Source organism: Triticum dicoccoides, chromosome 1A (genome assembly GCF_002162155.2).
Source record: "Triticum dicoccoides isolate Atlit2015 ecotype Zavitan chromosome 1A, WEW_v2.0, whole genome shotgun sequence".
Taxonomy (NCBI): Eukaryota; Viridiplantae; Streptophyta; class Magnoliopsida; order Poales; family Poaceae; genus Triticum; species Triticum dicoccoides.
The window spans coordinates 545,992,335-546,000,614 of record NC_041380.1 but is presented as its reverse complement, the minus strand read 5'-3'; positions in this window follow the sequence as shown (position 1 = coordinate 546,000,614).

Below are 8,280 nucleotides of genomic sequence, written 5' to 3'. Positions count from 1 at the left end.
GGAGCGAGCTTGTGTGGTTTCTGCTGATCCACTCGGAGGACTAAGTCTCCTTCTTGGAAGGCTCGGCTCTTCACATTTCTGGCATGGAATCGACGCAAGGCTTACTGATAGATGGTCGATCGAATCAAGGCCATTTCTCTTTCTTCTTCTAGGAGGTCGATTGCGTCCTGCCGGGCTTTTTCTGCTTCATCTTCAGAGTAGAGCTCGACTCGGGGAGCGTTGTGAAGCAGGTCACTTGGTAAGACTTCCTCGGCTCCGTAGACCAGAAAGAATGGGGTTCTTCCGGTCGATCGATTCGGGGTTGTTCTTAATCCCGAAAGGACTAATGGAAGCTCGTCGACCCATGCACCTGCTGCGTGCTTGAGATCGTGCATCAATCGGGGTTTCAGTCCTTTGAGAATCAGGCCATTCGCCCTCTCTGCTTGCCCATTCGACTGGGGGTGAGCGACCAAAGCATAGTCGACTCGAGTGCCCTGAGAGGCGCAAAAGGCCCTGAATTTGTCGGAATCGAAGTTTGACCCGTTGTCGGTGATGATGTTGTGTGGAACTTCATATCTGAATATCAACTCTCTGATGAAACTGATAGCGGTGCAAGCATCAAGATTCTTGATAGGCTTGGCTTCAATCCATTTGGTGAACATGTCGACTGCTACCAGCACATGAGTGAAGCCGCTCCTGCCTGTTCTCAGTGGTCCAACCATGTCCAGCCCCCAAACAGCGAAGGGCCAGACGAGTGGAATGGTTTTCAGGGCTGACGCGGGCTTGTGAGGCATATTGGAGTAATACTGACATCCTTCACATTTGTCGACTATCTCTTTTGCCATCTCATTGGCTCTTGGCCAGTAGAACCCCGCTCGGTATGCTTTAGCCACAATGGTCCGAGAGGACGCATGATGACCACAGGTCCCCGAGTGGATATCGTTAAGGATCATCTGACCTTCTTCTGGTGTGATACACTTCTGGCCGACCCCAGTCGCGCTTTCTCTATATAACTGTCCCTTTATGACTGTAAAGGCCTTGGATCGACGGGCGATCTGTCGAGCCTCTTCTTCGTCTTCTGGGAGTTCTTTCCTTAGGATGTACGCGATGTATGCTTCTGTCCAGACGGGAGTGATAACCAAGACTTCCATGATCAGGTCGACCACAGCTGGAACTTCAACTTCAGTCGGATCCGTGGCGCTTTTTGGCTGCGGGGCCTCTTCAGTGAAGGGATCCTCCTGGACTGATGGTGTGTGGATGTGTTCCAAAAACACATTGCTGGGAATGGCTTCTCTTTTGGAACCTATTTTTGCCAGATCATCAGCTGCTTGATTTTTCAGTCGGGGTATGTGATGAAGCTCTAACCCCTCGAATTTCTTCTCCAGCTTTCTCACTGCATTGCAATAACCAGTCATGGCTAGACTTCTGACGTCCCATTCCTTCATCACTTGATTAACCACCAAATCTGAGTCGCCATAGACCATGAGGCGACGGACGCTGAGTGAAATGGCCATGCGCAACCCATATAAAAGTGCTTCGTATTCTGCCTCGTTGTTAGAGGAATCGAAGTGGATTTGAAGAACATATCTGAGTTTATCTCCTCTGGGGGAGACCAACACCACTCCGGCGCCGGAACCATTTAGCATCTTGGAACCATCGAAGAACATGGTCTAATGCTCCGAGTGAACCTGAGTCGGCAGTTGCTGTTCAATCCACTCGGCGATGAAATCTGCGATTGCCTGGGACTTGATAGCTTTCTTTGCCTCAAACTTGATATCTAGAGGAAGGAGTTCAATCGCCCATTTTGCCACTCGACCAATTGCGTCCCTGTTATGCAAGATCTCTGACAACAGAGCGTCGCTGACGACTGTAATGGAATGATTAGAGAAGTAGTGGGCAACTTTCTTTGTGGTCATATAAATCCCATATACGAGCTTCTGATAATGAGGATATCTTTGCTTCGATGGGGTCAAGACTTCAGAAATATAATACACTGGGCGCTGAACTTTGAAGGTTTTCTCTTCTTCTTCCCGCTCGACCGTAAGTACCATACTGACGACTTGTCCTGTGGCTGCAATGTAAAGAAGCAAAGGCTCCTTGCTGATTGGGGCAGCAAGCACCGGCTGGGTGGAGAGCAGAGCTTTGAGCTCTGCGAATGCTGCATCAACTTCAGGAGTCCACTCGAACTTGTCAGACTTCTTCATCAATCGGTAAAGAGGCAATGCCTTTTCACCGAGACGAGATATGAATCGACTTAGGGCGGCCAAGCAACCAGTAAGCTTCTGAACATCGTGCACTCGCACAGGACTTTTCATTCGGAGTATAGTACCGACTTTTTCTGGATTGGCGTCGATTCCCCGTTCAGAAACGAGAAAACTGAGTAACTTTCCACCAGGAACCCCGAATGTGCATTTTGATGGATTAAGCTTGATATCAAACCTTCTGAGGTTGGCAAAGGTTTCAGCAAGGTCAGTCAGCAGGTCGGAACCCTTCCGTGACTTGACCACAATATCATCCATGTACGCCTCCACATTCCGACTGATTTGGGTGAGCAAACACTTCTGAATCATCCTCATGAATGTGGCTCCGGCATTCTTGAGGCCGAATGGCATGGTAACATAACAGAAGCACCCGAATGGAGTGATGAAAGCTGTTTTGATCTCGTCAGGTCCATACAGACGGATCTGATGGTACCCGGAATAGGCGTCTAAAAAAGACAGTCGCTCACATCTCGCAGTTGAGTCGACTATCTGGTCGATGCGGGGGAGAGGAAGATGATCTTTCGAGCAGTCCCAGATGATATGTTTAAAGTCAATGCACATGCGAAGTGACTTGTCCTTCTTGGGGACCATGACAACATTGGCGAGCCACTCGGAGTGGTAGATTTCTCGGATGAACTCCGCCGCTAAGAGCCGAGCCACCTCTTTGCCAATGGCCTTTCTCTTCTGGACGGCGGACCGTCGGAGATGTTCCTTGATAGGTTTTACTTTTGAGTCGACTCTTAGGCGGTGCTCAGCCAGCTCCCTGGGAACACCCGGCATGTCAGAGGGCTTCCATGTAAAAATGTCCCAGTTCTCACGGAGGAACTGGATGAGCGCTTCTTCCTATTTGGAGTCAAGTGTTGTCGAGATATGAGTTGGGGCAGCGCTGGGGTCGGTCGGGTGGATGTGAGCTGTCTTCGTATCGCCAGTCGACTGAAAAGCTGACTCTGTAGCGGGCTTCTTGGCTCGCAACAAATCACTCGGGTCTGCAGTCTTCTGGTATTCCTGCAACTCCACCACTGCCATCTGAGCATTAGCAATCTTCGAACCTTTTTTAAAAACATTCTTCCGCTTTCTTTTGATTGCCCGTAATAGCGATCACACCTTTGGGGCCAGGCATCTTCAATTTGAGGTACACATAACATGGTCGAGCCATGAAGCGTGCATAAGCCGGCCTCCCCAAAATAGCGTGGTAGGCACTCTGGAAGTCTACAACTTCGAATGTCAACTTTTCTTTGCGGTAATTTTTGGAATCACCGAAAACCACATTAAGAGCAATTTGGCCGAGTGATTCAGCCTTCTTCCCAGGAATGACTCCATGGAAACTCATGTTGTTGGCACTGAGTCTGGACATCGGAATGCCCATCCCTTTCAACGTCTCAGCATACAATATGTTCAAACCACTGCCACCATCCATCGGGACTTTGGTCAGTCGAGTGCCTTCAACAACTGGGTCGACCACCAAAGCTTGCCTCCCAGGGGTGGCGATGTGCGTTGGGTGGTCGGACTGGTCGAATGTTATGGCAGTCTGAGACCATTTCAGGTAACTAGGTGTCGCCGGAGCGACCATATTCACCTCTCGGTTAATAACTTTCAGTCGACTTTTGCTTTCAATATCGGCAAAAATCATCAAAGTGGAATTGACCTGAGGGTATCCGTCGTCACTGTCTTCTTTGTCCTCGACCTTGTCCGACTCCTTTTCCTTACCTTTGGGCTGCTTTCCCTGGAACTGCTGGATCAAGAGTCGACACTGTCGAGTGGTATGTTTCGGGTAAATGAAATTACCCTCTTCATCTTTCTTTGTGCGGACGAGACATGGTAAGTCCAACACATCATTTCCGTCCTGGTCTTTAACCTTTTTGGGGTTCCAAGGTCCTTTAGGTTTCCCTTTAAACTTTCCTTGGGTTAAAGCCAAGGCTTCCCCGGGAGCCGCTGGCTCGGCTTTCCACTTCTGTTTCCGATTGGAAATTCCTCCGGTTTCTTGGGCGACTGACTTGAGCTTGCCACTCCTGAGTCGATCCTCATCTTCACCATTAGTGTACTTAGTGGCAATCTCCATCATCCGATTCAGGGACATATCTCCGGTTCGACCGAATTTCAAATTTAGTTCTCTGTACTTGACGCCTTTCTTGAAGGCACAAACTGCTTGGTGGCCAGGCACATTCTCCACCGAGTGATGTAACGTGATCCACCTCTGGATGTAATCCCTCAAAGTTTCATTCGGCTTCTGCACGCAAGACCGCAGTTCCGTCAGCCCTGCCGGTCGCTTGCATGTGCCTTCAAATGTGGTGACGAACACTCGGGAGAGATCTTCCCAAGTGTAAGTGCTGCTAGGTGCTAATTGGTTCGGCTACGCTCTGGCCGAGCCCTCCAACATGAGAGGCAGGTGCTTCATGGCCACTTCATCATTGCCGCCGCCAATCTGGACGGCCACTCGGTGGTCCTCAAGCCAAGTATCGGGCTTGGACTCGCCAGTGAACTTACTGACTCCAGTCGCCAACCTGAAGTTGGGAGGAATCACAACGGCCCTGATGGCTCTACTAAAGCACTCTGGCCCCGAAACATGTACTCTGCTGCTGGTAGGTGCATCTCTGTCGTGACCTTCTCAGTGAGCCCTGTTCCTGTCGACCAAACCTTGGACGAGAATGGATCTCGCATCAAAGCCTGGCCCTCTGGGGTCGACTGGAATCCTTCGCCCACCACCATGAGGGCGCCTATCATCCTGCTGGCGAGGCACATACGACCCGCTCCTCGGGGGAGGCGTGGGCACTCGACGTCGACCGTCACGATCGACTCGGTGATCATACTGCTCATGGTTCCCATACTGGTCACGCCGGTCTCCACGTCCCTCACGCCTCGGGGGCGATCTCGGGCTGTGAGCCGACTGGACTGTGTCCGCGGCAACGGATCTGCTGTGAATCCTGTTCTGCGACTGAGAAACAGCGGAATTCTGGTCTCCTGCTGCCCGGAGTAACGCTCTGATCTGCAGCAAGCCTCTGCCAGCCTCCGACTGGGAAGGCTGAATCGACTCCGCTATACGAGCCGCAGCAGCTAAATTCTGAATCAGAGTTCGATATACCTGCGGGGGCGAGAAGAGCTGACGTCGACTGGATTCGGGAACCCGTTGTCGCGCATGCTCGTCGAGTGCTCGCTGGAGGTTCTCCAGTCGAGTGCACTCGGCCAAGTTTGCCAGGCGCACGTCTTCCAAGGCGCGAGTCTCGGGGGTTTCTCCAACGATAGGAGTGTGCAGTGCATCCACGTTCCGGCGGCGAAGTTCTTCTCTCTGCAGCGACGTGAGAGGCTCGGGAAGATACTCCTCATGGGGACGCGACGGGTCGCCTCCACCCGCGCCTCCGTCGGTGCGGGGAAAACCGGGAGGACTGGGCGGTCCATCGACCATCAGAACCTCCACCGTCGGATCGCTGCTGTCGCACTCGAATGCGGTCCCTGCGGAGCCAGTCGAACAGGCCGTAGAGGGATTCGTCGGGCTCGATCGCCGCGACTTGCGGGGTGGCCGACTGACGTGCCACCGCGTGTCTCACCCACCGCTGAAGTCTCGACCGACCGGAGCGCTTGCGCCGGCGGGAAACGGAGAGGGAGGACAACACAGGAGCCGACCGATAGGGGGTCGACGGTTGCCGCAGGAGAACGCCGCGGACGCACGCGCTAAAGTGCGTTGCCCCGCGAACAGGGAGTGCGTCCACGTCGAGCGGAGCCTCCTGGAGCCAAGCAGAGTCGTCGACGATGAACGTGAGCGCACCGAGACGGATCTCGCGGCCCTCCACCAAAACTCCGCCGAAAACCATGATGATTCGGGTCGGAAAAGGTCGCAACTCCTCCAAGAAACGCTAAAACACCGGCCCCAAGGTGGGCGCCAACTGTCGTGGTTCCAAGTCTGACAGTAGTGTAGTGGGGTAAGTATGGAGAGGCAAGATCTTAGCTATTGAGAAGTTGTAAACACGCAAGGTTTACGAGTTCAGGCCCTTCTCGGAGGAAGTAATAGCCCTACGTCTCGGAGCCCGGAGGCGGTCGACTGGATTATGCGTGTATGAATTACAGGGGTGCGAACCCTTTACACTGAGGAGGGGGTGGCTTATATAGAGTCCGCCAGACCCCTCCGGCCCTCAGTTATGCATGGTTTTAAGTACATTAAGGTCGGGCGTTACTGGTAACGCCCCTAATAAAGTGCTATGATGACCATAAAAGCTACTTAATGACCGACCGTTAGCGTGCGGGGTGACTTTAGGTCTCCTGGCCGTCGGGTGGTTGGATCTTGATCGAGTGGTTGCTTCTTGGTCGAGTGTCTTCGAGTCCATCGAGTAAAACACCGCCAAGTCGATTGAAATGTGATTTCTTCTGGAGATGTCCTTGGGTAGGTCAGTTTGGACAGGTCTATGCCCCTACCCTACGTACATAGCTTCATCAGTCGCAACACGTAAACACGCGCGTCTTGTGTAAGCTGTCTGTAATAATGCATAGGCGCATGTGGTCAGTCAGCACGGAGCAAATCGGGGCTGCAAGATAAGCAAAATCACGCCCGCATCAGCGTTGGGGTAAAAATAGAAAGAAAAAAAAAACTCACACTTCACCGAGTTGCTCGGGCATTTCTGGCTCCTAGGAAGGCAGTGCACGTTCTCCCGCCAAGGCAGTTTGAAACGAGAGCAGAGGAGAGATCCACGTGGGAGAGGAGACACACTGGCACTAGTGTGCTGGGCACAAGTGCAGAGTCAGAGAAGTGAGAACAGTATCTTCGGTTCCCCGGGAGTCAACGGACCCCTTCCGAAGCGTGCGCGTGACTCAAAAGCAAAAGCAGCCGTGCTACTGCATATGGCTGCATGCATCGATTGATGCAGAGGCCAAGGACCGAACCTTCATTTTTTTTAAAAAAAAACCGTGCTACTGCATGTCTGCATATACGAAGGCCGCCGAAGGCATGAGCACCACTCAACCTCAACCAGTGCGTAGTACTTCAGTACTTCCTCCGGTCCTTTTTACTTTGCATATAAGAATTGTCTGAAGTCAAAAAATTTGACCATATTTATATGAAAAATATCAACATCTATCATGATAAAGTTATACAACATGAAACTTTAAGTCATGACGCATCTACTAGTATTGATTTCACATTATGAATGTTGGTATTTTTTCTATAAAGTTGGTCAAACTTTACGAGGCTTGACTTCAGATAAATCTAATATGCGAACTAGAAAGGACCGGAGGGAGTACGTACTAACTCTGACGTAGAGTAAGTATGAAAGTTATTTACCCAAAACCACCACACTTGGGGCTAGGGTAACAGGTCAGTACCACATTTGAGCCATGTCACAAAAAACCATCAACTCTGGGACTAATTGGTAACGCGGAGCACTGACGGGCCGTTTTAGCCGCGGAAACAGCGAATCCAACAGGTCGGGCCCACCTGTCGGGTCGACGTGGCGTGCTTGTGTGGACAATTTGCTGGGTTGGACGAGGGCCCCATCTGTCAATGACTAGAGTGTTTATCTTTTTTTACATTTTCTTTTTATTCCTCTCTTCAGTTTTCTCATGGGCATTTCAACAAACACGCTATGTGCGTGTCTTCACCGGCGCCACCACCAGGCGAGGCCGTGCGGCGGCGCACTGGGAACGGGCGCGCGAGGCAGCTGCGGTAAGGAGAAACTCGATCGACGCCCATGGTGGTCTTCTCTGGGGACGCCGATGGCGGACTCGCGGCCGCGGATGGACATGCCCTCCACAGTGCGCGGCCAGGGCCTCCCTGCGCACCGCCGCCGGCAGCCCGGCACAAATAGCTCCAGCATCGTCGACGCGTGCTTCATCATTGCAACCACGAGGCCCGACGCTGCAACCGCCTCCATTAGCCTGAGCCCAAGCAGGATCTCCAGTGTAGGAGAAGCCTAGGGAGCGGCCCGATGCTTCTGGTTTGCCGGCAGCTCGCCGCCAGCTCGTGCCGCCAGCTCGCGATGCCAGTTCGCCGCCATCTCGCGCCGCCCTCAATGCCCGATGCAGCGCACGCATGCGTTCGTCCAAGGAGACATCTAGT